General features: G+C 38.4%; 1 pseudogene across 1 annotated transcript in view; it reads right to left on the bottom strand.

The window, feature by feature from the left end:
* LOC147913153 (uncharacterized) overlaps positions 1-27,808 on the bottom strand; it is a 65,976-nt pseudogene that overhangs the window by 7,445 nt on the left and 30,723 nt on the right. Inside the window, exon 3 of the transcript XR_015549174.1 lies at positions 6,423-6,519. The product of XR_015549174.1 is annotated as an uncharacterized LOC147913153 (transcript). The remainder of the gene's footprint in view (positions 1-6,422; positions 6,520-27,808) is intronic.

Raw genomic sequence — 27,808 nt, 5'->3', positions numbered from 1 at the left:
CATATGGTCAACTGATTTTCAACAAGGGTGTCAAGATCATTCAATGGGAAAAAACAGTTTTTCAACAAATGTTACTGGGAAAATTGTATATCCACATGTCAAAGAATGAAGTTAAACACTAACCCACACCATATACAAAAATTAACTCAAAATGGATCAGACACCTAAACGTAAAAACTAAAACTATAAAAGTCTTAGAAAAAAACACTGGGGAAAATCTTCATGACATTGGATTTGGCAACAATTTAATGGATATGATACCAAAAGTGCAGACAACAAAAGTAAAAATAGGTAAACTGGACTACATCAAGATAAAACTTCTGTGCAAAAGATAGAATCAATAGAGTGAAAAGGCAACCTACAGAGTGAAGGAAAATATTTGCAAATCATATATCTGATAAGGGGTTAAATATCCAGAATATATAAAGAACCCCTACAACTCAACAAAAAAAAACAAATAATCTGATTAAAAAATGGCCAAAGGACTTGAATAAACATCTCCCCAACAAAAATATACACATGGCCAACAAGCATATGAGAAGATGCTCAACATCACTAACCATTAGGGAAACACAAATCAAAACCACAATGAGGTATCACCTCACACCTATTAGGATGGCTACTAACAACAAGAAAACAACAGGAAATAACAAGATTGTTGGCAAAGACACAGAGAAATAAGAACCCCTGGGCACTGTTAGTGGGAAGGTAAAATGGCACAGTAACTACGGAAAATATGGTTTTCCTCAAAAAATTGAAAATAGAATTACCATATGATCCAGTAATTCCACTTCTGGGAATATATCCAAAAGAACTGAAAGCAGAACCTCAAACAGATATTTGTACACCCATGTTCATAGCAGCATTATTCATGATAGCCAGAAGATAGAAGCAATTCAAGTGTCCATCAACCAATCAACAGATAAACAAAATGTGGTAAATACATACAGTGGAAAACTATTCAGCCTTAAAAACGAAGGAAATTCTGACACATGCTACATATAACATGGATGAACCTTGAAGACATTATGCTAAGTGAAATAAATCTGTCACAGAAAGGCAAATACTGTATGATTCCACTTATATAAGGTACTTAGAGTAGTCATATTCTTAGAGACAGAAGTAGAATAGAGGTTACCAGGGCCTGGGGGGAAGAAGAAATGGGGAGTTGTTTAATAGGTGTAGAGTTTCAGTTTTGGGAGATGAAAAAGTTCTGGAGATCAGCTGCATGAAGATGTGAATATACTTAACACTACTGAAGTATACACTTAAAAACAGTTAAGATGGTAAATTTTACATTTTGTGTATTTTACCAGAATTAACAAAAAATTTTTAAAAATTAGATAAATTGGACTTCATCAAAATTAAGAATTTTGTGCATCAAAGACACTATCAAGAAAGTGAAAAGACAACCTACAGAATGGGAGAAAATACTTGCAAATCATACATCTGACAAGGGATTAATACTGTGAATATGTAAAGAGCTCCTACAGCTTAACAAAAAACCAAAACAACCCAATTAAAAACGGGCAAAGGAGTTGAACAGTGTCTCCAAAGAAGATATACAAATGGCCAATAAGCACATGAAAAAATGCTCAACATTATTAGTCATTAGGGAAATGCATATCAAAATCTAATAAGATACAACTCTACAGCTACTAGGATGGCTATAATAAAAAAAAAAATCAGAAAATAAATGCTGGTAAGGATGTGGAAAAATCAGAACCTTCATGCATTGCTTGTGGAAATGTAAAACCATGCAGCCACTGTGGAAAACAGTTTGGCAGTTCCTCAAAAAGTCAAACACAGAAGTACCATATGATCCAGTGATTCCACTCTCAGGTATACAGTAGTCCCTCTTATCCGCAGGGGATGCATCCCAAGACCCCCAGTGGATGCCTGAAACTGCAGATAGTACAGAACTCTATACACATTATGTTTTTTCCTAAACATATACACCTATGATAAAGTTTAATTTATGTGGTAGGCACATTAAGAGATTACTGACAATAACTTGTCCTTGGCATATTCAAATTGCCAGGATCACTACTCTTGCGCTTTGGGTCCATTATTAAGTAAAATAATGGTTACTTGAACACAAGCACTGCAGACACAATCACAGTCGATCTGATAACTAAGACAGCTACTAAGTGACTAAGTATGGGTGGGTAGCACGTATAGTGTGGATACGCTGGACAAACGCATGATTCATGTCCCAGGTGGGATGGAGTGGGATGGCGAGATTTCATCATGCTACTCAGAACAGTGTGCAATTTAAAACTTATCAACTGTTTATTTCTGGAATTTTCCATTTAATATTTTCAGACCACAGTTGACCATGGGTAACTGAAACCACGGAAAGCAAAACCTCAGATAACAGGGGACTACAGTATATCCAAAAAACTGAAACCAGAGATTCAAACAGATACTTGTACACCAATGTTCCTAGCAGCATTATTCACAATCGCCAAAAGGTAAAATAATCCAAGTGTCCATCAACAGATAAATGGATAAACAAAATGTGATATATACACATAAAATGGAAATTAATCAGCCATAAGAAGGAATGCAATTTTGATTTATGCTACAATATGGATAGACCCTAAAGACATTATGCTTAGTGAAATAAGGCAGACACAGAAGGACAAATATTGTATGATTCCACTTATACGAGGTACCTGGAATAGGCAAATATATAGAGAAAGAAAGGAGAATAGAGATTGCAAGGGGCTGGTGGGAAGCCGGAGGGGGAAGGAAAAGATTTTTTAATGCGTACAGAGTTTATGTGAGGATGATGAAAAAGTTTTAGGTATAAATAGTAGCGATGGGCACAGCATTGTGAATGTATTTCATGCCACTGAATTGTACACTTACAGATGGTTAAAATGATAAATATTACGTATATTTTACCACAATAAAAAAAGAAGGAAAAAAGGTCCATCTTTACCCCAGTGATTTGAAATACCACCTTTGTCATATCCTAACTTTCCATATGAATTTGGGTCTAATTCTGCACTTTTTGTTTTCTTCCACTGGTCTATTTGTTTATGCCAACGCCACAATGTTTTAATTACAGAGGCTTTATAATATACTTTAATGACTGGCAAAGCTAGTCAACTCTCACAGTTTTTCTTTCTAAGTGTTTTCCTGGCTATTTTTTTAATCAGTTTTATTGAGGTATAATTCACAATTCACCCATTTAAAGTGTACAATTCAATTGTTTTTAGTATATTCACAGGGTTGTGAATCTAATTTTAGAACACTTTTGCCCCCCCGCAAGAAACTACCCATTAATAGTTATTCCCCCTTCTCCTCCTATCCCTTTCCCAGCCCTAAATCATTAATCTATTTTCTATAAATTTGCCTATGTGCACATTTCCTATAATTGGAATCATACAGTGTGTGATCTTTTGTGACTGGCTTCTTTCATATAACACATTTCCAAGAGTCATTCATGTTGTAGCATACATCAATACTTCCTTTCTTTTTATTGTCAAATAATATTCCATTATATGGATATACCACATTTGTTTATCATCAGTTGACGGACATCAGGACCATTTCAACTTTTCAGCTATTATGAATAATGCTGCTAATAACATTCACGTACAAGTCTTTGTGTCAACTTATGTTTTCAATTTTCTTGGGTGAGAATTCCTAAGAGCGGAACTGCTGGATCATATTGTGACTCTGTGTTTAACCATTTGAGGAACTGGAAGATTATTTTCAAAGTGGGTGCACCATTTTACATTCCTATTAGCAGCATGTGAGGGTTTCAATTTTTCCACTTCTTCGCCAATACTTATTTTTTGTCTTTTTCATTACTGCTATCTTAGTAGGTGTGAAGTACTATCTTGTGATTTTGATTTACATTTCTCTAATGACTGATAATATTGAACATCTTTTCATGTACTTATTGACCATTTGTTTATCTTCTTTGGACAAATTCTATTCAAATCCTTTGCCCATTTTTTTAAATTGAATTATTTTTCTTTTTATTACTGAGGTGTAAGAGTTCTTTATATATTCTGGATGCAAGTCCCTTATCAGATATGTGATTTGCAAACAGTTTTTCCTATTCTGTGAGTTGTCTTTACACTTTCTTGATATCATTTGCAGCAAAAAAGGTTTTAAATTTTGATATAGTCCAATTTACTTTTTCTTTTGTCACTTGTACTTTTGATGTCATATTTAAGAAACTACTGCCAAACCAAGGTCACAAAGGTTTATTGCTACATTTTCCTCTAAAAGTTTTATAGTTTTACTAGCTCTTACATTTAGGTTTATGATCTATTTTGGTTTTTTTTGTTTTTTTTTGTTTTTTTTTTTTTAAAGATTTTATTTATTTATTTTTTCCCCCAAAGCCCCAGTAGATAGTTGTGTGTCATAGCTGCACATCCTTCTAGTTGCTGTATGTGGGACGCGGCCTCAGCATGGCCAGAGAAGCAGCGCGTCGGTGCGAGCCCGGGATCCGAACCCGGGTCGCCAGCAGTGGAGCGCGCTCACTTAACCACCAAGCCACGGGGCCGGCCCGTTTATGATCTATTTTGAATTAATTTTTGTGTATGGTGTGAGACAGGGGCCCAACTTCATTCTTTTGCATATAGATATCCAGCATGTGTCCCAACACTATTTTTTGAAAAGACTATTGTTTCCCATTTAATTTCCTTCAGACCCTTATTGAAAATCATTTGACAATTTTCCTAACCATTTTGCATGTTTGTTTTTCCATAAGAACTGTAAAATCAGTTTGTCTAACTCAATAAAAAAACTCGCTAGGATTTTCATGAAGATTACATTGATATTATAAATTACGGACAACTGACATCTTTATGATGTTGAGTCAAACTATTCAAGAACAAGGGATGTTTTACCATTTGTTTAAATCTTCTTTAGTGTCTTTCAGGAGTGTTTTAAATTTTCCTTGTAGAGGTTTTGCACCTTTCTTATTAAATTCATTCCTAAGTATTTAATCTTCTATGTTGCTATTATAAATGGGCTTTTCTTTAATACTATGTTCTGTTTACCGTTTGTATATATGAAAGCTGATTTTCATATGCTAATTTCAAATCTTTCTCCTTCATTGAAGTCCTTTACTGTTTGAGTTAGTTTTATTACTGATTCTCTGGGGTCCAGGTATACCATGATCTGCAAATCAATATTGTTTTACTTCTTCGCTACCCATTCTTATGCCTCCTATTGATTTTTCTTATTTAATTGCCTTGGCTAATTTACCTCTAATGTAATGCTGAACAGTGGTAGAGACTGTGGGGATGCTTGCCTTGTTCTTGATCTTAATGGAAAAGTGTGTAGTGTTTCCCCATTTAAATAAGATACTAGCTTTAACACTAAGATACATACTTTATCAAGTCAAAAAGTATTCTTCAATTCCTATTTTCTTGAGTGTCTTTATCATGAATGGGTACTGAATTTTGCCGAGGGGTTTCTCAGCATCTGTAGAGATAACCTTATAATTTTTTATGTTTATTAATATGGTATATGATATTAATAGATTTCCTTATATTGTACCAACCTTGCATTCCTGGAATAAGTCCAGCCTTAGAACTTTTTTCTTTTCTTTTCCCTCTGCCTAGAATTTGCTTTCTCTGGTTTTCATATGTCTAGCCCCTTCATCTGTTCAGATCTTAGCTAAAATATTACCTCCTCAGAGATGCATTCCCTGACCACTCAATCAAAAGTAGCCTTCTTCTGGTCAACCTCTAAGATACCACCCTATTTTAATTTCCTACCCAGCACTTATCACTAGCTGACATTTTTCCCATATATTCCATATGTATATTCCTCCACTATGACAGCACTGAACCTGTCTTGGTAGCAGATTTATTGCTGTATGCCCTAGATATACAGTACCTGACATATGGCACTCAATAAATGTTTGTAATAAATCTACACCCATTTTGGGTTCACTACTATTAGAACGTCTGATCTTATCATGGGAAAAAATAAGAGTAACAAAAACTCACCTTTTCTGAATACACTTACTGAATAAATCTAGATTTATCAACTTTAAAGAGAAAGCTACAAACTCAAGCAAAATTAAAATCAGCAATTTTTTAGATAGTCTAAATCAGTGAATTGAAAAAAATAACAGTATTTTTAAAAATTATACTAATACTAAAACAAGGTTCCTTTTCTTCCAGTTAACATTTTCAAATCAAAATTTCTTATTAAAACTTGTTACAAAGTTATTGTAAAGGAGTTAACATTTAAATTGGATCTGACATTGGAATCAATGTCAGAAACTGACATATTGTCTCCAATAAAAGCCAAAGATGTACTTCAATAGATTTTAATACTATAACTTCACCAGCAAAAAAAAATTTTTAACTCACAAAAATTAGTTTTAAATTTATATAATACAAACTATAAAAGATGGAAAAGTGGTAAACTCTCACAATTACCTGTAAAAGGTGATGATTTCTCTGAGTGTTTTATTTTTAGAAGTTTCCTATTAATAAATACATAACCACAGGGACAGGATTTACATGCAACAGGAACCTAGAGAAGAAAAAAAGGAAAAAATATATTACTATTTTACTATTTATTAAACTTCTCAAGTGTTTATGTGGTCTCTTCAACTAAACAATAAGTTACTTGAAGGTAGAAATCACATCCATATTTAAATTCCATCTCCTCATAAAAATTATTTGAGATAGGAATCATATCCTTCCCATTCTCCTAGTCCTCTACAGTTCCAGGCATTTGGTAAATGTTTAATAATGCTAATGTGAACGGCCAGGGGAGGAACGTGAAGTACAAAAATTATTTCCTAAAATGTCAGCCTCAGAATGATTACAACATGGATTAGACTAAAAGAAAGGGATTGGTTAGGAATTATTACATTAATCCCAGGACAAGAGGCTGCTGGCCTGTTCTGCAACGCTGGCAGGGGGAATGTATTTTTAAAAAAAGGATATATTTGACAGATATTTCAAAGGGAGGAAGGAATAAGACAGACACAAATTGGTTACTGACGATAAAACAGCACTGAAAATGAGTCTAAGAGTTCGAACATTAGGGGGGAGGCGGCCAGTACCAATTACAGAAAAAGGGTCATTTACAATAGCCAGTTTGAGGGAAAGCAACATGGCTACTGTTGCTTTCAAAAGCTACAAAAAATGGTGTTGAGACAAAGGTTCTCCTAGTCTCCACTTGAGGAAAGACCCTGAACAAATCCACAGGCCCTGCAAGTTTCTGTTTCTTTTCTAAGGTGCTTTACTACCTGAAGTAGTCCATGACCTTCGCATATTTTTTTAAGTGAAAAAATTATTGTATCATTTAACAGCTTCATTATGGTAATAAACTACACATATTTGAAATGTACAATTTGATAAGTTTTGACGTATATATGCCCACGAAACCATCACTACAATCAAGATAGTGAATATATCCATCATCCCCAAAATTTCCTTATGCCTCTTTGTAATCTCCCTTCTTGTCCCTCTTTAACACCCCCCCTTCAACATTTCCAGGCAACTACTGATCAGCATTCTGTCACTATAGATTAGTTTGAATTTTCTAGAATTTTTTTTTTTTTTTTTTTAAAGATTTTATTTATTCATGTTTTTCCCCCCAAAGCCCCAGTAGATAGTTGTATGTCGTAGGTTCACATCCTTCTAGTTGCTGTACGTGGGACTCGGCCTCGCGTTGGACGGAGAAGTGGTGCCTCGGGGCGCACCCGGGATCCGAACCCGGGCCGCCAGCATCAGAGCGCACGCACTCAACCGCTAAGCCACGGAGCCGGCCCATGAATTTTCTAGAATTTTATATAAATGGAATCGTTAAGTACATGCTCTTTTTTTGTTTAGCTTCTTTCACTCAGCATAATTATTTTGAGATTTGTCCCTGTTGTTGCATGTAACAGGGTCATTCCTTTTATTGCTGAATACTACTCCTTATAAGGATATACCACAGTTTGTTTATCCATCAACTTGCTGATATACATTTGGACTGTTTCCAGTTTTTAGCTATTACAAATAAAGCTGCTACGAATATTCATGTACAAGTCTTTGTATAGACATATACTTTCTTTTCTCTTGGATAATATAGCAAGAAGTGAAATGGCTGGATTGTATGGTATGTATGTTTAACTTTTTTTTTTTTTTTGTGAGGAGGACTAGCCTTGAGCTAACATCCGATGCCAATCCTCCCCCTTTTTCTTGAGGAAGAGTGGCCCTATCTTCCTCCACTTTATATGGGGCGCCACCACAGCATGGCCTACCAAGCGGTGCATCGGTGTGCCCCTGGGATCTGAACCTGCAAACCCCGGGCCACCAAAGCAGAGCACGCGCACTTAATTGCTCGCGCCATTGGGCTGGCCCCTGTTTAACTTTTTAAGAAAACTGCCAAACTATTTTCCAAAGTGGTTGTACCATTTTACAATCACACCAGCACTGTATGAGAGTTCCAGTTCCTCCACATCCTCACCAACACTTGATATGTTCTGTCACTTTAATTCTAGCCATTCTAGTAGCATAGTGGGATCTCACTGTGGTAATATGCATATCCCTAATGACTAATGAAGTTGACCATTCTTTCATGTGCTTATCTGCCATCTATATGTCTACTTTGGTAAAACGTCTATTCAAATTTTTGCACAATTTTTAATTGGGTTGTTTTCTCATTATTGAGCTTTGAGAGTCCTTTATAAAGTCTGGATACAAGTCCTTGATCAGATACATGCTTTGCAAAGATTTTTATCTCAGTTTGTATCTTCTTTCCATTCTCTTAACAATGCCTTTCAAAGAGCAGAAGTTTTAATCTTGATGAAGTCCAATTTATCATTTTTTTCTTTTATGGGTCATGCTTTTGGTGTTATAATTTGCCTAAGAAGTCCACAAAGACTTTTTCCACAAATATTTAAGTTACAAACTTAAGTTCACAAACATTTGCCTAATTTAAGTTCACAAAGATTTTTTACTATTTTCCAGAAGTTTCATAGTTTAAAATTTTTCATTTAGGTCTATGATCCACCTTGAAATATTACTTGTATATGGCACAAGGTAAGATTCAAAGTTCACTTTTTTTTTTTTTCTTTGGTGAGGAAGATCAGCCCTGAGCTAGCATCCGTGCTAATCCTCCTCTTTTTGCTGAGGAAGACCAGCTCTGAGCTAACATCTATTGCCAATCTTCCTCCTTTTTTTTTTTCCCCAAAGCCTCAGTAGATAGCTGTATGTCATAGTTGCACATCCTTCTAGTTGCTGTATGTGGGATGCGGCCTCAGCGTGGCCAGAGAAGCGGTGCAACAGTGCGCACCCGGGATCCGAACCTGGGCTGCCAGTAGTGGAGTGCACACATTTAACCGCTAAGCCACGGGGCCGGCCCTCAAAGTTCATTTTTAAAGATAGATATTATTCAAAGTATCTTCTCCAACCACAACAGGATAAAGTTAGAAATCAACAACACGATATGATATAAAAGTCATAAATTTGTGGAAAATAAACAACATACTCTTAAATAACCAATGGCTCAAAAAAGAAATCACAATGAAAATTAGAAAATACATAGAGATGAATGAAAATGAAAATATAACATACCAAAACTCGTGAGACACAGTGAAAGCAATGCTCAGGGGGAAAGTCATAGCTGTAAACACACTAAAAAAGAAGAAATATCTCAAAAGTCAATGACTGAACTTTACAACTTAAGAAACTAGAAAAAGAAGGAAAAACTAAACCCAAAGCTAGGAAAGAGAAGGAAATAATAAAGATTAGAACAGAGATAAACAAAATAGAGAATAGAAAAACAAAAAAGAAAATCAATGAAACCAAAGCTGGTTTCTTCAAAAAGATGAACAACATTGGAAAACCTTCAGCTAAACTGACTAAAAAAAAAAAAAAGAGAAGACTTAAATTACTAAATCAGAAATGAAAGTGGGGGTATTACTACCAATTCTACAGAAGTAAAAAGGATTATGAGAGAGTACTGTGAACAACTGTATACCAACGAATTGGATAACCCAGATGAAATGGACAAATTCCGAGCACAAAACCTTCCAAGACTGGATCACAAACAAATATAAAATATAATAGACCTACAACTAGTAAGGAAATTGAATTAGGAATCAAAAATCTCACAACAAAGAAAAGCCCTGGACCCGATGGCTTCCTAGTGAATTCTACCAAACATTTAAAGAAGAACATCAGTCGGCAGATTTTTCCAAACCAGGCTACAACATCTACCTTGACGACATTCTGCAAAGTGAAATAACCCACTTACAGAAGTCAAGTACTGGATGATTCCACTTGTAAGAGGTACCTAGAGTAGTCAAATTCAGAAAGCAGATGGGTAGCTGCCAGGGACCAGGGGAGGGCGAATGGAAGTTATTGTTTAACAGGTATACAGTTTCAGTTTTGCAAGATGAAGAGTTCTGGAGATAGATGGTGGTGATGGTTGCACAATATGAATGTACTTAACACGACTGAACTGTACACTTAAAAATAGTGGTTAAGATGATAAATTTTATGTCATGTGTATCCTACCACAACAAAAAACACTAGAGGAAAAGTGGTTTTTTTTTTTTTTTTTTTTTTTGGCATATGCATATCCACTTATTCTAGCACCATTTGTTGGAAAAAAAAAAATCCTTTCTCTACTACTGTGGCCACCCTGCGGAGACAGATGGACCTTCTATCCAAAATTTGCTTCAGATGTTGACACTGATGATACCATCCAGGCACCAGGAGGGTATGAAAAGCCTTTCATAATGAGGCTTTTGGGGAGAGCAGGGAAAGCTCCCAAGAAGGTCCAAAATGGCTTGAGAGAGCAGGGAAAGATTAGCTCTGTTTTTATTGTGGTTGGGGGAGGGGCTGGGGTGAGAGTTCCTGCATGTGACCAGCTATGGCTTACACAGTTTGAACTTTCTGCTGTCACTAAAAGAGGGGGGTACCTGGCCTTATCAACTTTGCCCAGATGTGGAACAGAAGGGGAAAGAAGTTCTGAGGCTTCAAAGCTGTCAGCAATCAAACATCAAAAATGAGAGTCAGGCATTTTTGTTACAAATCACTCCCGATGTTTGATGACTGAAATGTGCTGTTTCACTTAACTGAACATGAACTTATTTAAGCAAGCCATTATGGCACTATATGAGGTTTGTAGCCTAAGACTAGCAAAGGAGGCGCAAGTTCCAGTGAATGCCTTGTTCAGCAGCTCAGGATTGTATATTTTGAGAAGTGAAATGAGTGCCTTGGTCACTACTGATAATGTCTGGAACTCCAAAGGGGATAAGGAATGTCTTGGTGAGACACTGTATTGTGGCTTTAGAGTGTGCAGAAAAATGTTTGATCTATATTTTCAGTGTCTGTGAGGCAAGAGATTCCCAGAATTCTTTACCCTAAAGGGGCAACCTTGGATAAGGAGTTGTTGCTGCCATTGGCAGGACCAGCCAGCCAGACCACCGGCAGTGGCCCAGGAGTCAATGAAAATGCGCAGATAGGGTTGATTGTTGGCCAGAGCATCTAGTCTAAGATAGCTGCCTGCAGTTTGGCCAGTTGTGCTGACCCTTGGGTTCCGTCCTTGATCAGGAATACCCCGCTTAAGGAACGGACAGCAGGAGTTTCCCATGGGCTCCATCAACTGTGATGCCATCCAAAACCATACCAACTCCCTTTGTTGTTCACTCAATGGATCCCAAGGGGCTCCCCTAGTATCCAAGTGGTGTAGTAGAGAAGCGACATCATCTAGCACCATGGCATCTGGCAAAGGACTGACAACAAGGGAGACCAACCCCTCCTGCAGGTGGGATATGCCAGAGGGCTCAGGGTTGGCTATACTGTAGGTACTGTTTTTGTTTTAGCAAGGAGGCTTTGATGACTGTGCTGAGCTTACAAGGTGCTGCTTCCATGACCCAAGGCATAATGGGCAACTGAGGAAGGAGAGTCATGGGCTTAGGGCCTACAAAAGCCTCTATTTCCAGGAAAATCAGTGTGCAGCCAGCAATTACTGCTAAAGGTATATAGCACGGGGCCGAGGAGGGCAGTTTCTTGCATCAGAAGCTTACAGACTACTTATGGCCATAATGGGTGGTGTAGAGACTCCAGGAGGCATGGGAGGATGTTGCTAAAGCCTTTAGAGTGAAGAGGTCTTTGGGGTACTAATGGGAGTGCCTGTCGTATTGAAATTTGGACAAATTCTAGAGCATTTTGTTGTAGGGTCTCCCTTCAAGGTATCTGTGAGTAACAGCACAAATAGGCTTAAGCAAAATTTGTAAATGAGGAATACGTTGCCTTCAGAGCCCAAAAAAGCCCAAAAGATGTTAGGCTTGTTTGAACATTGCTGAGAGGATCAATAGCTATTTCTCAATAGTATCAGGAATAGAGCTGCCCCAGCTAACCAAATAATTTTTCAGCAATTTAACCAAGATGGCAGGGCCTTGTACTATGTGTGGGGCAATGGCCCATAACCTTTTTGTGAAACTCTTTGTATTTCTATGTCCTGAATGAATGTGTCAAATCAATGTCTTTGGAGGAGGATGACATTGCCGTGATGTCATATCTGTGCTTCTGGAGAAAGGTGGATACTTTAAGATCTCGCCTGTAAAGACTGTGTGAGATGGCAGGACTACTGAGGTACTCCATCGGTAGCTAGGTAAAGGTGTATTATATTCCTTTGAAGGTGAAGGCAAACTATGGCTGAGAGATTCTTGAAATAGGCACCGACCAGAACATGTTAGTCAAATCTATGCAAAGTATTAATGAGATATTGATTGGAAGGAGTCACTAATTTCAATAATGTTGGGTACAGAGGCCTTAAAGGATAGAACCACAGCATTAACATTGTGGTAATCCACTGTGAGGCACCATTCATTCTTCCCAAGTTTAAAAATCGGGTAGGGGGCCGGCCCCGTGGCGGGGTGCCTAAGTTCTCACGCTCCGCTTCAGCGGCCGGGGTTCGCCGGACGGGATCCTGGGTGCAGACCTACTCACCACTCATCAAGCCATGCTGAAGCAGCGTCCCACATAGAGGAACTAGGACCTACAACTAGGATATACAACTGTGTACTGGGTGTCTGGGGCGAAAAAAGAAAAAAGGAGGAAGATTGGCAACAGATGTTAGCTCAGGGCCAATCTTCCCCCCACCACCACCGCCCCCCAAAAAAGGTAATAGCATTCTCTGTGCATACTTAATGGGTCAGAGCATCCAAGGCCACTATGGGATATTTTAGGGGAAGAGACACTATGTCTATAGGGAATTTAGGCAAAGCAATAGTTCTGATGGTTAAAGTGAGACACACCTATTTGTTCTCGATTTTATATTTGGTAACTCCTCTAAAAGGATAGGAGTACCTTGTTTAAATTTAGTAAGAGACCAGATACAACTGTAATTTGAGCCCCAGTATCAATTAAGGCCATAAAGGTTTGTCAATTGGTGCACTTCAGCAGATGTTCAAGTTAACTCAAAAGTTAACCCAGAACCTATGTTGTTGAGGCACAAAAGGCAATCAGAGACCTTTTATCTTTTCACTGTACAAAATCTAACTGCAAATTCTGGATTTCTAATTGGGTTCAATTGTAGACCTGTTTCAGCTTTTTGTCTCCTTGGTCTCTCTGGGCTCTTAGCTCCGTCTCCTCAACTGAGAACGCCTGCCATGCTACTCCTGAGCTTCCTTTCCCTATGCCATAGCCAGGAATTCTCTTAAGGCAGTAAACTGGGGCAATCATAGGGCTCACCTAATTTGTTTCTCAATTCTCAGGATTGCCTGATGTCCAGTGTCTTGAAAACCATTGTTTCAAATGCTTCATTTGTTTTTTTATGGCTGTTTCAGGTGGGAGAATAAATCTGGTCTCCATTACTCCATCTTGGCCAAAACTGGAAGTCTGTCATCACATTTTTTTGTTTTTTGCTTTTTATTTATTTATTTACTTTTTATTTAAGGAAATTACAGATTCACATACAGTTATAAGAAATACTACAGAAAGATCCCTATATATTTTGTCATTTCCTCCAATAGTAACACTTTGCAAAAACTACAGTATAATATCATGACCAGGATATTGATATGATACAATCCACTGTGATCTTATTTAGACATTTCATCATATTTTAACATTTAAATCCCGTGCAAGAAAAACTTTTCAAGAGATACTGCAGCCAAACAGTTTCACTATAATAATGATCCTTAAATCAAAAATTATTCATCAAAAACCAGAAATGATTTTCAACAAAGTAGTACCAGCAAGAATAAGTACAGACAGAAAGCTGTAATTCCATATGTAAAAAAAGTCCATTCTCCTACAGTTTTTCTTGAATAAAGCTTGATTGTAGTGCTTTATATTCATGTAATTTCAAGATGCCTCATACTCTCGAACATAAGCATTTTATTTCATTAAACTAGTTAAGCTAACTAAAACTTTGGCACAGTTCTTTTACTTCAGTAACGTGAAGCAGAAGAAAGAAAACTTCATTTAAAATGAGGTCGGGAGGCCAGCAGGGGAGCTCTCACACACTACTGTTCCACATCAATTATTACCCCAGCAGGAGGAAGATTTCCTCCTTGCCCAGCAACTCAGCCAATGAGAAACTGTCACCACCCTGAACTCTCGCTTTCCACCCATGGATTTTCATTCAAAACACCCCTCTCAACTTCCTCCTTTTTCTCCATTATTTGCTGACTTGCCTATGGCTTTTGCTGTAGCTGGCTTGTCCCAAATTGCAATTCCTTTGCTATTCCCAAATAAACCTATTTTGCTGGTAAAATAACTGGTTGTTTTGTTTGTTTAGGTCAACATTACTTGGTGTCAGAAGTGAAATCCAGAGAAGACCCCCAACAACTCCAAGGCTGGTGGGCAAACAGGTGCTGGTACCCAGAGCCCATTGAGCTCACTGCCTTCTTGCCGACCCTAGAGTATAAGGATACGTTTTCTCCCGGATTCAAATTCTGCTCTCTTTGCAAAGCATTTTGAGCTCTCCAGCTTTATTCAAGATCTGTTTCATAAAAGCTTCATCCTTTCTGTTTAAAGGCTTTATCCTTTCGTGAGTACTCGTTTGGTGTAATCAGGCCTATTAGAAGTGTGCTAGCATTTGGCATGATTCCCTCAGAATCAGGCTGTTTAGAAATTTTTCTTTTGCTCTGGAAAAAAAATCTGTGAGAAATGGGATCCCAGGCATCTAAATGCTTTGAGGGCCCTCCCCCTCTTCAGGGACCCCAAATTTAAAAAAAATTTAAAAATTTTTATTTTTAAAAATTGCAGTCCATTCTCATGCACGTTTGTAACTAAACAGACAGACTTAACCAAAAGTAATTTAGAGGTAGAAGTTTCTAAAAGACAAAATGACTTCAAAAACAGTTCTAAAAGGATCCTAACAGCATGCAAATAAAAAAACCTTTGGTCATCTGAGCAGGTAACCTTAACTTAGTCCATCTGCCAGAAAATTTGTATGAGTTTTGTACCTGAGATATAGCTAAAATTTTAAAATTTCTGTGTCTATCTGTATGTTAGGTATGTCCACGTATGTATGTAACAGATACGTGATATTTTTCTATCTCTGAATGGTATTGCCAAAATTAATTTGTAAGAGTTTTATTTAACTGCCTTAAGGAAAATCAAAAGTTTATTAAATTAAGTATTCCTAAAAGAAAATTCTCAGTAATATAACAGAAACTAACCCAATTGCTTTTCAGGTTCACATGATCTGAGAAAATATTCATAATTAAAGCTAGTTTAAGTCTGTTGGTTTAATTGAAACAGGTATGTCTTTAGAGTTATCAGCATTAAATATAATATTTTTATTCTACCTCGGTTTATTAGTCAAATAAGTTCACGTTATCTTGGCAGCAAAATTTGTCAGCAAAAAAAAATCGCTTGAGATGATAACTGACTTTGTCTAATGTCTCATGAAATTTTTGTGAATAATCTAAACATAATTGCTGGCAACAATTTAGATAGATGAAAATGGAATAAGATCTTTTAGGTACAATAATTATGTTTTATGATATGTGTGTTTAAAAAATAGCATCCTCAGGGGCTGGCCCCGTGGCTTAGCGGTTGGGTGTGCGTGCTCCGCTGCTGGCGACCCGGGTTCGGATCCCGGGCACGCACGACGCACCACTTGTTGGGCCATGCTGAGGCAGCGTCCCACATGCAGCAACTAGAAGGATGTGCAACTATGACATACAACTATCTACTGGGGCTTTGGGGAGAAAAAGGGAAAAAAAATAAAAATAAAAAAATAGCATCCTCAAATCTTTTTGAGTAACTCAAAACTTTTAGAGTTTAAAATGGAATGATGGCATTTCATTGGATATCTGGATCATTCTCCAAACAAGGTAAAATACTAAAACCTTAACTATTAAACATAGGCCTATCTACGTTTGGCTTCCTATTATAGAAAAAAAAGATAAATCTGGGTCTCTTAGTACATATGTGTTCTGCCACACTGAAAGATTGCACTATTTAAAAGGGCATATGCTTCTAGAAATTATGAAATGTATTTACAAATTTGCTAGTCTACACTTGCTTACTTCTCAGGAATGAAGGATTCTAAGGGTTAAGAATTCTAATTAACATATGTAATTAAAGCTACTAGGAATGATAAGGGAAACATCTCCATATGCAAAGAAAGCAGGATGTGTGCTTTTAGTTAGAAAAAGGTATGAGGTATGGAGATAAATTTTTGTTGGGGAAAAAAAAGAAAGTAATTTTATTCTAAAGTAAAATGGTTGCCAGAAATAAGAAAGAAAAAAATCTGAATGTAAAAAGAAAGTTGTAGAAGGTTTGTGAAACAGGACTTTGTGGGAACAAATTTTATATGTGATCAAGCTGGATAAGATCAAATAAAATTGCTACAAGGGTTTTAAAATAAGCTTTTTTATCAATAGCGTACTTATGTAAAACTGGAACTTAATTTTCCTTCATCTGTTAAAAGGACAAAGTTTGCTTGGACTATTGGTTGACTCCTGACAATAGATTGTGAAAAGTTTTTCCTTCCTTTTTGTGTTTTATCAAAATTATTTCGTGTACTTTATGTTAAAGGCTGAGTCTTTCCTGTTAACTAGAGCAAAGGTTTTTGCAGCTACGTAACCTGCTATACTTGTCTTTGAAATCTTTTTGTCACTTTGGTTAAATGGATAATTAAGTATTGTTTTGTCATTTTCTGTGATCCTATTTGGAAAAACATCCAAAACCTTTTGATATTTTTGACAAACTTCCCAAAAATCAAATTCTAAATAAAGTCTTCTTGGCCTGCAAGTAACTTTGGGAATTTCCAGAGGGCCTCTGGGACTTCTCAAAGGATCTTTTCTCTCTTCTTATAAAAAGGAAGATGTTGATGGGGCCGGCCCGGTGGTGTAGCAGTTAAGTTCTGGTGCTCTGCTTCGGCAGACCAGGGTTCACAGGTTCAGATCCCAGGCGCGGACAGATGCACCACTTGTCAAGCCATGCTGTGGCAGTGTCCCATATAAAGTAGAGGAAGATGGGCATGGATGTTAGCCCAGGGCCAATCTTTCTCAGCAAAAAGAGGAGGATTGGCAATGGATGTTAGCTCAGGGCTAATGTCCCTCACAAAAGAAAAAAAAAAGGAAGATGCTGGGGCCAGCCGGGTGGTGTGGTGGTTAACTTCATGCACTCTGCTTCGGCGGCCCGGAGTTCACGGGTTTGGATCCCGGGTGCAGACCTAGGCACTGCTTATCAAGCCATGCTGTGGCAGGCATCCCGCATATAAAGCAGAGGAAGATGGGCACGGATGTTAGCCCAGGGCCAATCTTCCTCAGCAAAAAAGAAAAAAAAGATGTTAAACTAATAAACATTAGTTAAACTAATGTTTAACTGATGTTAAACGAACAAACTAAGGCTTATTTGATACGTCAAATTACATGGGAAGCACTGTCAAACAAACGATGATAAACCTTCTTAGGTTATATTATATAGGTGAATGTTATTAAAATAAGCACTCTAGAAATTATATTAAAAGTATGATATGTCCTGGGCCGGCCCCGTGGCTTGGTGGTTGGGTGCGCGCGCTCCGCTGCTGGCGGCCTGGGTTCAGATCCTGGGCGCGCACTGACACACCGCTTCTCCGGCCATGCTGGGCCCGCGTCCCACATGCAGCAACTGGAGGGATGTGCAACTGTGACGTACAACTATCTACTGGGGGGGAAAAAATAAATAAATAAATAAATCTTTAAAAAAATAAATAAATAAAAGTATGATATGTCCTGATATAATGTTATCAGTCATAACTTTAAAATGTATGTCACAGGGCCGGCCCCGTGGCTTGGTGGTTAAGTGAGCGCGCTCCGATGCTGGTGGCCCGGGTTCGGATCCCGGGCGCGCACCGAGGCACCACTTTTCTGTCCATCCTGAGGCCGAGTCCCACATACAGCAACTAGAAGGATGTGCAGCTATGGCATACAACTATCTACTGGGGCTTTGGGGGGAAAAAATAAATAAATAAAATCTTTAAAATGTATGTCACAGATATGATCTAATTTACTTGTCAATTACATTATAATGAACCTTCATCAGATCTTTAACCATTGCTATTTTTAAGTCTTTTGTCTTTTACAGTTATTGTTTTACTCTGGTGCTTTTGCAGATGTTTTATCTTCTGAGAAATTCATGGAAAAGATCCTGACAAATACTCTGGAATGCAGGTGTTTGATAACTTTAAGGTCATCAACGCTGAACTGGATTTAAACAACCCCTTTTTCTCCTCTCCTTTGAGAAAATGTATCTTTATAACAAGGGTAAAAATATTTATCTTTTTCTCCCTACCTGATCCCTCCAAAATTTGGAAACTCTTAAGTATTCTTCTCAGGGCAATATATGTATTTGCACAAATTCAATGAGAATATGTTCTCCTTATAACAAGACACAATTGGAAATACTGGCTATATTACCAAGGCTCAACTGGAATGGCATTTGGAGAGAGATATACATACACTCAGATATTTACTATGATTACCTTTGATAAACATAGGGGTAATCATGGAGAGAGAAATTATGTTTGCACCTTTGTAGATATTAAATTCTAATCCTATTAATTATCTTTAAGGTCTGTTATAAACCTGAAAGTGGGACTGAATCCTAAATTCTTGTGGGGGAGGGAAGTCAAGATGCCAGCGTAGGTGGACTCTGAACTTACCTCCTCCTGCGGACATAGCCAATTTACAACCACTCTTGGAAAAATTACCCGAGAGAGAACTGAAAACTGGATAAGGGGAACTCCTGCAACAAACAACAATCCTACTTGAGGTGGAACAGGGAGAAATTCCCTTCTCGAGAGAAAAAACGCCACCTTCACAAGCCACAACGCCTCACAGCTGCACAGGAGCAGCCCAAAGGTACAAAGCCCTCCCTGGTGGAGTGGGGGACCTGAGCCAGGGAGCGCTCCCGCTATAGGCATTTTTTGAACCCAGCACAGCCCAGACGAGTTAAAATATCTGACTTTGCTCACTACTAACAACATTGGGGAATACCCCCAGAAAAGCTGGTTCACAAAGAAATTAAAGCCGGCTCTTAAAGGGCCCATGCACAAATTCACAAGTCTCGGAAAGCAACCTAAAATCACCAGAAACAAAGGTGCCCAGTCCTTTGGTGAAAAGAGACTCACCCGATAGCCTCTGAATGCATCTCGGTGAGAAGTGACACCTCTCCAGCGACTGGGACATTAGCAGTGGCCATTGTTGTGGCCTGGTGTGGGCATGCTGACACAGACACTGGCAGACGCCACTGGAGTTCTCCCTAGGGCCTGCTAGCCCAGGGTCTGCCCCACCCACTGGAGCACCAATTTAACCCAGCTCAGCCAGGGACTGGCCACACCCAACAGCAAGCCCTCAGGCAACTTGTGGGCCTGCATAGATTGGTGACTGGATTCTCCACAGCCTGGCAGGCAAGTGGGTCCACCTCTGTGGGGCAGGGCATGCACAAGAGCAGGTGGAGAGTGTGGGGTGTTGGTGGAGTGTTTGGGGCTCCTGCCTTGGAGAGACTGGGTCCACTTCAGGGGGTCGGGGTGCACACGTGGGGCAGGACTGTGTTGCCTGCGTGTGTGGACCTGTGGGCAGCAGGGCTTGTCAGCTGCAGAAGACTTGTGCTTCTCAAAGACCCACATAGGGGATTGGCCCTACCTTCCAAAGCCTGAAACAATTGGGTGCTCCCGTGCCTGAGGCCAGCCCCACCCAGCTGCTATCCTCAGAGAGCTGACAAGAGCCTTATAGGCCAGAGGCTTATAGCAATTTAAGCCCCTGAGCCTAACAAGCAGCCACACTGGGGACCCACTCACTCAATAGGAAAACTGCAACAGGAATGTGCTATTAGACCTTGCAGCCAACTGTGCTGGGGCTCCCCACACCGGATAAAGAAACTGAAGGGCCCACAACAATTACACGCAGCTGAGCATTACAACCAGCTAGCCAGGGGGACAGTTCAGCCTCCCTGGGCACTTACGGGAAGAGCAACCCCGCCACAACAGAAGGACACATGTAGCCCACACAGGGGTCACTCCTGGAACATTTGGAACTGGTGAGGAGAGGGAAGCACACTGCCAGGCCTCCTAAGGCCTCACTTACATAAGGTCACCTATCCAAGATCAGGAGACGTAGCTGACCTACCTAACACTTAGACACAAGCACAGGGAAAGAGGCAAAATGAGGAGGCAAAAGAATACGTTCCAAGTAAGGGAACAGGAAAAAACCCTAGAAAAGGAACTAAATGAAACAGAAATGAGCAACCTACCCGACAGAAAGTTCAAACTAAGAGTGTTAAGGGTGCTCACTGATCTTGGGAGAAGAATGGATGAACTCAATGAGAACATCAACAAAGAAATGGAAGATATAAAAAAGAACCAATCAGAAATGAAGAATACAATACTGGAAATGAAAAATTCACTAGAAGGACTCAAAAGCAGAGTAGAAGATACAGAAGAAGAGATCAGCAAGCTGGATGAAAGACTAGAAGAAATCAACCAAGCTGAACAGATAAAAGAAAAAACAATTAAAAAGAGTGAGCACAGTCTAAGGGATCTCTGAGACAACATCAAGCACAATAACATCCAGCACACTAACATCCGTGTTATAGGTGTCCCAGAAGGAGAAGAGTGAGACAAAGGGGCAGAGAATCTATTTTAAGAAATAATAGCTGAAAACTTCCCTAACCTAAGAAAGGAAACAGACATCCTGATACAGGAAGGACAGAGAGCATCAAACAAGATAAACCCAAAGAGGCCCACACCAAGACAGGTCGTAATTAAAATGTCCAGAATTAAAGATAAAGAGAGAATCCTAAAAGCTGCAAGAGAAAGACAACAAGTTACATACAAAGGAAACCCCATAAGGCTATCAGCTGACTTCTCAGCAGAAACCGTACAGGCTAGAAGAGAGTGGCACGATATATTTAAAGTGCTAAAAGGAAAAAATCTACAGCCAAGAATACTCTACCAGTAAGGTTATCATTCAAAATGGAAGAAGAGAGAAAACGTTTCTCAGACAAGCAAAAATTAAAGGCGTTTGTCACCAAGAAACCAGTTATACAAGAAATGCTGAAGGGACTTATCTAAAGGGGGAAAGAGAAGACCATAAATAGGAAAAATTATCTATTTCCATGATAAGAGGGTAACAGATACAAACGCACAAAAAAGAGGTTAGACATGATATCAAAAACATAAAATGTGGGAGGAGGGGAGTTAAAAAGTAGAGCTTTCAGACACAGGTCAAACTAAAGATACCATCAACTTAATATAGATTGCTATATACATAGGTTACCGTATATGAACCCCATGGTAATCACAAACCAGAAACCTATAATAAATACACAAAAAACCAAGAGAAAGGAACCCAAACATAATACTAAAGAAAGTCATCAAACTACAGGGGAAGAGAGCAAGCGAAGAAAAAAGGAATAGAGAAGAACTACTAAAAGACCGAGAAAAAGAAAGTTAAAAAATGGAAGTAAACACATACTTATCAATAGCTACTTTAAATATCAATGGACTAAATGCTCCAATTAGAAAGCATAGGGTGGCTGATTGGATAAAAAAATAAGACCCATATATATGCTGCATACAAGAGACACACTTCAGATCTAAAGACACTCACAAACTGAAAGTGAAGAGATGGAAAAAGATACTCCATGCAAATGGCAATGAAAAGAAAGCTGTGGTAGCAATACTCATACCAGACAAAATAGACTTCAAAACAAAAACTGTAACAAGAGACAAAGAAGGGCACTACATAATGATCAAGGGAACAATCCAACAAGAGGATATAACACTTGTAAATATCTATGCACCCAAAATAGGAGCACCTAAATATATAAAGCAATTGTTAACAGACATAAAAGGAGAAATAGACAGTAACACAATAATAGTAGGGGACTTTAACACTCCACTTACACCAATAGAGGAGATCATCCAAACAGAAGATCAATAAGGAAACACTGGCCTTAAATGACACACTAGAACAGATGGACCTAGTAGATATATACAGAACATTCCATCCAAAAACCGAAGAATACACATTCTTTTCAAGTGCACATGGAATATTCTCCAGGATTGATCACATATTAGGCCACAAAACAAGTCTCCATATATTTAAGAAGATTGAAATAACACCAAGCATCTTTTCTGACCACAACAGTATGAAACTAGAAATCAACTATAGGAAGAAAAACAGAAAAGCCACAAATATGTGGAGATTAAACAAAATGCTATTGAACAATGATTGCGTCAAGAAAGAAATCAAAGGAGAAACCAAAAAATACCTGGAGACAAATGAAAATGAAAATACGACATGCCAGAATTTATGGGATACAACAAAAGCGGTTCTAAGGGGGAAGTTTATAGCAACGTAGGCCTATCTCAACAAACAAGAAAAATCTCAAATAAACAATCTAACAGCACACCTAAAGGAACTGGAAAGAGAAGAACAAACAAAGCCTAAAATCAGCAGAAAAGGGAAATAAAAATCAGAGCAGAAATAAATGAAATAGAAAAAAACAACATAAAAAATTAATAAAACCAAAAGCTGGTGCTTTGAAAAGATAAACAAAATTGACAAACCTTTAGCTAGACTCACCAAGAAAAAGAGAAGGCTCAAATAAGTAAAATCAGAAATGAAAGAGAAGAAATTACAATGGACACCTCAGAAATACAAAAGATTATAAGAGAATACTATGAAAAGCTATATACCAACAAATTGGATAACCATTGGAAATGGACAAATTCTTAGAATCATACAACCTTCCAAAAATGAATCAAGAAGAAATAGAGAATTTGAATTGACCAATCACCAGTAAGGAGATTGAAACAGTAATCAAAAACCTTCCCAAAAATAAAAGTTCAGGACCAGATGGCTTCCCTGGTGAATTCTACCAAACATTCAAAGAAGACTGAAGACCTGTCCTTCTCAAACTCTTCCAAAAATTGAAGAGGAGGGGAAGCTGCCTAACTCATTCTATGAAGCCAAGATTACCCTGAAACCAAAACGAGACAAAGACAATACAAAAAAAGAAAATTACTGGCCAATATCACTGATGAACATTGATGCAAAAATCCTCAACAAAATACTAGCAAATCACATACAACAATACATTAAAAAGACTATACACCATGATCAGGTGGGATTTATTCCAGGGATGCAGGGATGGTTCAACATTCGCAAATCAATCGTGATGCACCACATTAATAAAATGAAAAATAAACATCACATGATCATCTCAATAGATGCAGAGAAAGCATTTGACAAGATACAGCATCCATTTATGATAAAAACTCTGAATAAAATGGGTATAGAAGGAAAGTACCTCAACATAATAAAGGCCATACATGAAAAACCCACAGCTAATACCATCCTCAATGGTGAAAAACTGAAAGCCATCCCTCTAAGAACAGGAACCAGACAAGGATGCCCATTCTCACCACTCCTATTTTAACATAGTTTTGGAAGTCCTAGCCAGAGCAATCAGGCAAGAAAAAGAAATAAAAGGGATCCAAATCAGGAAGAAGTGAAACTGTCACTACCTGAAGATGACATGATTTTATATATAGAAAATCCTAAAGAATCCACCAAAAAACTTTTAGAAATAAATGAATATGGTAAAGTTGCAGGATACAAAATCAACATAAAAAACCAGTTGTTGGGCCGGCCCCATGGCTTAGTGGTTAAGTGTGCGTGCTATGCTGCGGCGGCCTGGGTTCGGATCCCGGGCGGGCACCGACGCACCGCTTCTCCGGCCATGCTGAGGCCGCGTCCCACATACAGCAACTAGAAGGACGTGCAGCTGTGACGTATAGCTATCTGCTAGGGCTTTGGGGGGAAAAATAAATAAAATTTAAAAAAAAAACAAAAAGAAACAGTTGCACTTCTATACACTAACAATGAAGCAGCAGAGAGAGAAATTAAGAATACAATCCCATTTACAATTGCAAGAAAAACAATAAAATACCTAGGAATAAACTTAACCAAAGAGGTGAAAGATCTGTACACTGAAAACTATAAAACATTGCTGAAAGAAACTGAAGAAGGCACAAAGGAATGGAAAGATATTCCATGCTCCTGGATTGGAAGAATTAACATAGTTAAGATGTCCATGCTTCCTAAAGCAATCTACAGATTCAGTGCAATCCCTATCAAAGTTCCAACAACATTTTTCACGGAAAGAGAACAAAGAATCCTAAAATTTATATGGAACAACGAAAGACCCTCAATAGCCAAAGGACTCCTGAGAAAAAAGAAAAAAGCTGGAGGTATCACACTCCCTGATTTCAAAATATACTACAAAGCTATAGTAACCAAAACAGCATTGTACTGGCACAAAAACAGACACACAGATCAACGGAACAGAATCAAGAGCCCAGAAACAAACCCATACATCTATAGACTGCTAATTTTCGACAAAGGAGCCAAGAACATACAATGGAGAAAGGAAAGTCTTCAACAAATGGTGTTGGGAAAACTGGATGGCCACATGCAAAAAAATGAAAGTAGACCATCACCTTACACCATACACAAAAATTAACTCACCACACACAAAAGTTAATTCACAAAAATTAACTTTAATGGATTAAGACTTGAATCTAAGATCTGAAACCATGAAACTTCTAGAAGAAAACATAGGAAGTACGCCCTTCGACACCAGTGTTAGCAACATATTTTCAAGCACCGTGTCTGACTGGGCAAGAGAAACAATAGAAAAAATAAACAAATGGGACTACATCAAACTGAAAAGCTTCTGCACAGCAAAGGAAACCATCAACAAAACAAAAAGACAACCTAACAACTGGGAGAAGATATTTGCAAACCATATATCTGATCAGGGGTTAATCTCCAAAATATATAAAGAACTCATACATCTCAACAACAGAAAAACTAACAACCCAATTAAAAAATGGGCTAAAGACCTGAACAGACATTTCTCCAAAGAAGATATACAGATGGCCAACAGGCACATGAAAAGACGTTCAACATCATTAACTATCAGGGAAATGCAAATCAAAACTACAATGAGATATCACCTCACGCCCGTCAGAATGGCTATAATTAACAAGACAGGAAACAAGTGTTGGAGAGGATGTGGAGAGAAGGGAACTCTCATACACTGCTGGTGGGAGTGCAAACTGGTGCAGCCACTATGGAAAACAGTATGGAGATTCCTCAAAAAATCAAGGATAGAACTACCATACAATCCAGCTATTCCACTGCTGAGTATTTATCCAAAGAACATGAAAACACCAATTCGTAAAGATACACGCACCCCTGTGTTCATTGCAGCGTTATTCACAATAGCCAAGACCTGGAAGCAACCTAAGTGCCCATCAAGGGACAAATGGATGAAGAAGACGTGGTATATATACACAATGGAATACTACTCAGCCATAAGAAACGATGAAATCCAGCCATTTGTGACAACATGGATGGACACTGACGGTATTATGCTAAGTGAAATAAGTCAGAGGGAGAAAGTCAAATACCGTATGATCTCACTCATAAGTAGAAGATAAAAACAACAACAAACAATCACATAGAGACAGAGATTGCATAGGTGGTTACCAGAGGGGAAGGGGGTAAGGAGGAGGGTGAAAGGGATGATTAGGCACATGTGTGTGGTGATGGATGTATTTGGGTGGTGAACATGATGTAATCTATGCAGAAATAGAAGTATAATGATGTACGCTTGAAATTTATACAACATTATAAACCAATGTTACTGCAATAAAAAATTAATTAATTAAAAATAAATAAATAAAAAATAAATTCTTCTAGTTTCCTTAAATGTCTGGCTATGACTCTCCAAACTAATGTTTCCAACTTTCTTATGCCCTTGAAATCTCCTTGGAAGGGACTACACCCGGTCCTCCTCACTACCTAGAGGGCAGCCAAATTTCAGGGACTCAAGTTTGGGTCCCTGAAGTACACATCTCACAGCTAAAGAAGGCTCCACCTGACATCTGGTCGTGCACTAACACTGTGAGACCTCTACGTCAAACTGACGTAGAAGAGAAGCAGCCAACATCTGAGGCCAACAGCTTTCCCAAGATGATCAGACCAGGCCTGTACACCCTTCTCACTGTTGCTTTTTCTCTGTCTCTTTTTTGGGAAGCAATGCTCTTGTCCACATTTCCCAAACCCTTGCGAAATGGGGTATAAAAATTAATAAAGGGAAACTTCATTTAAAATGGAGTTGGAATGCAGCATTTTCACAATAGCCAAGACATAGAAGCAACCCAAGTGCCCACTGACTGATGACTGGATAAAGAAAGTGTGGTATAGGGGCCAGCCCAGTGGCGTAGTGGTTAAGTTTGCATGCTCTGCTTCGGCGGCCCAGGGTTCGCAGGGTCGAATCCCGGGCACAGACTGTCACACCACTCATCAAGCCATGCTGTGGCGGTGTCCCATGTACAAAATAGAGGAAGATGGGCACAGATGTTAGCTCAGAGCCAATCTTCCTCAGCAAAAAGAGGAAGACTGGCAACAGATGTTAGCTCAGGGCCAATCTTCCTTACCAAAAAAAAAAAAAAAAGATGTGGTATACATATACAATGGAGTACTACTCAGCCATAAAAAAGACAAAATCATCCCATTTGCAACAACATGGATGGACCTTGAGGGTATTATGTTAAGCAAAATAAGCCAGACAGAGAAAGACAAACACTGTATGAGTTCACTCATATGTGGAAGATAAACTAACACATGGACAAAGACAACACATTAGTGGTTACCAGAGGGGAAGGGGTTTGGGGTTGGGGATAAGGGGTAAAGGGCCACATTTACATGGTGACTGACAAATGATAACGTACAACTGAAATTTCACAATGTTATAAACTATTATGACCTCAACAAAAACAATCCAAACAGTAGCAAAATGCTAAGATACACATGGCCTCAGGAAAAGTGAAAACAAAATTGAATATTTTCTCTACTGTTCAAAATAAATAAATAAATAAAATTAAATAAAAATAAAATGGAGTTGGGAGGCCAGAAGGGGGAGCTCTCATGCAATACCACTCAAGTTCAATTACAGGAAAGATAGTCAATTACAGACCCCAACAGAAAAAAATGTGCATGGCATCCCAAACAGAAATTGACTACCCCAGCAACTCAGCCAATGAGAAACCATCACCACCTTCAACCCTTTGCTTTTCTCCAATGGACTTTCATTCAAAGCAACCCCTCCCAATTTCCTCCGTTTTCCCTATTAAAAAACGTTCCTCTCTTTTGATTGTTGGACTTGCCTACGGCTTTTGCCATAGCACGTGGTTTACAAATTAGAATTCTTTGGTTTTTCCCAAATAAACTCATTTTGCTGGTAAAATAACTGGCTGTTTTACTTTTAAGGCTAGTGGGGAAACCTCTTCTTTT

Source organism: Ceratotherium simum, chromosome 30, assembly GCF_057802395.1.
Source record: "Ceratotherium simum simum isolate JZ-2026a chromosome 30, ASM5780239v1, whole genome shotgun sequence".
Lineage (NCBI taxonomy): Eukaryota > Metazoa > Chordata > Mammalia > Perissodactyla > Rhinocerotidae > Ceratotherium > Ceratotherium simum.
The sequence above is the reverse complement of the archived record's forward strand: the minus strand, read 5'-3'. Positions and strand labels throughout refer to the sequence as shown.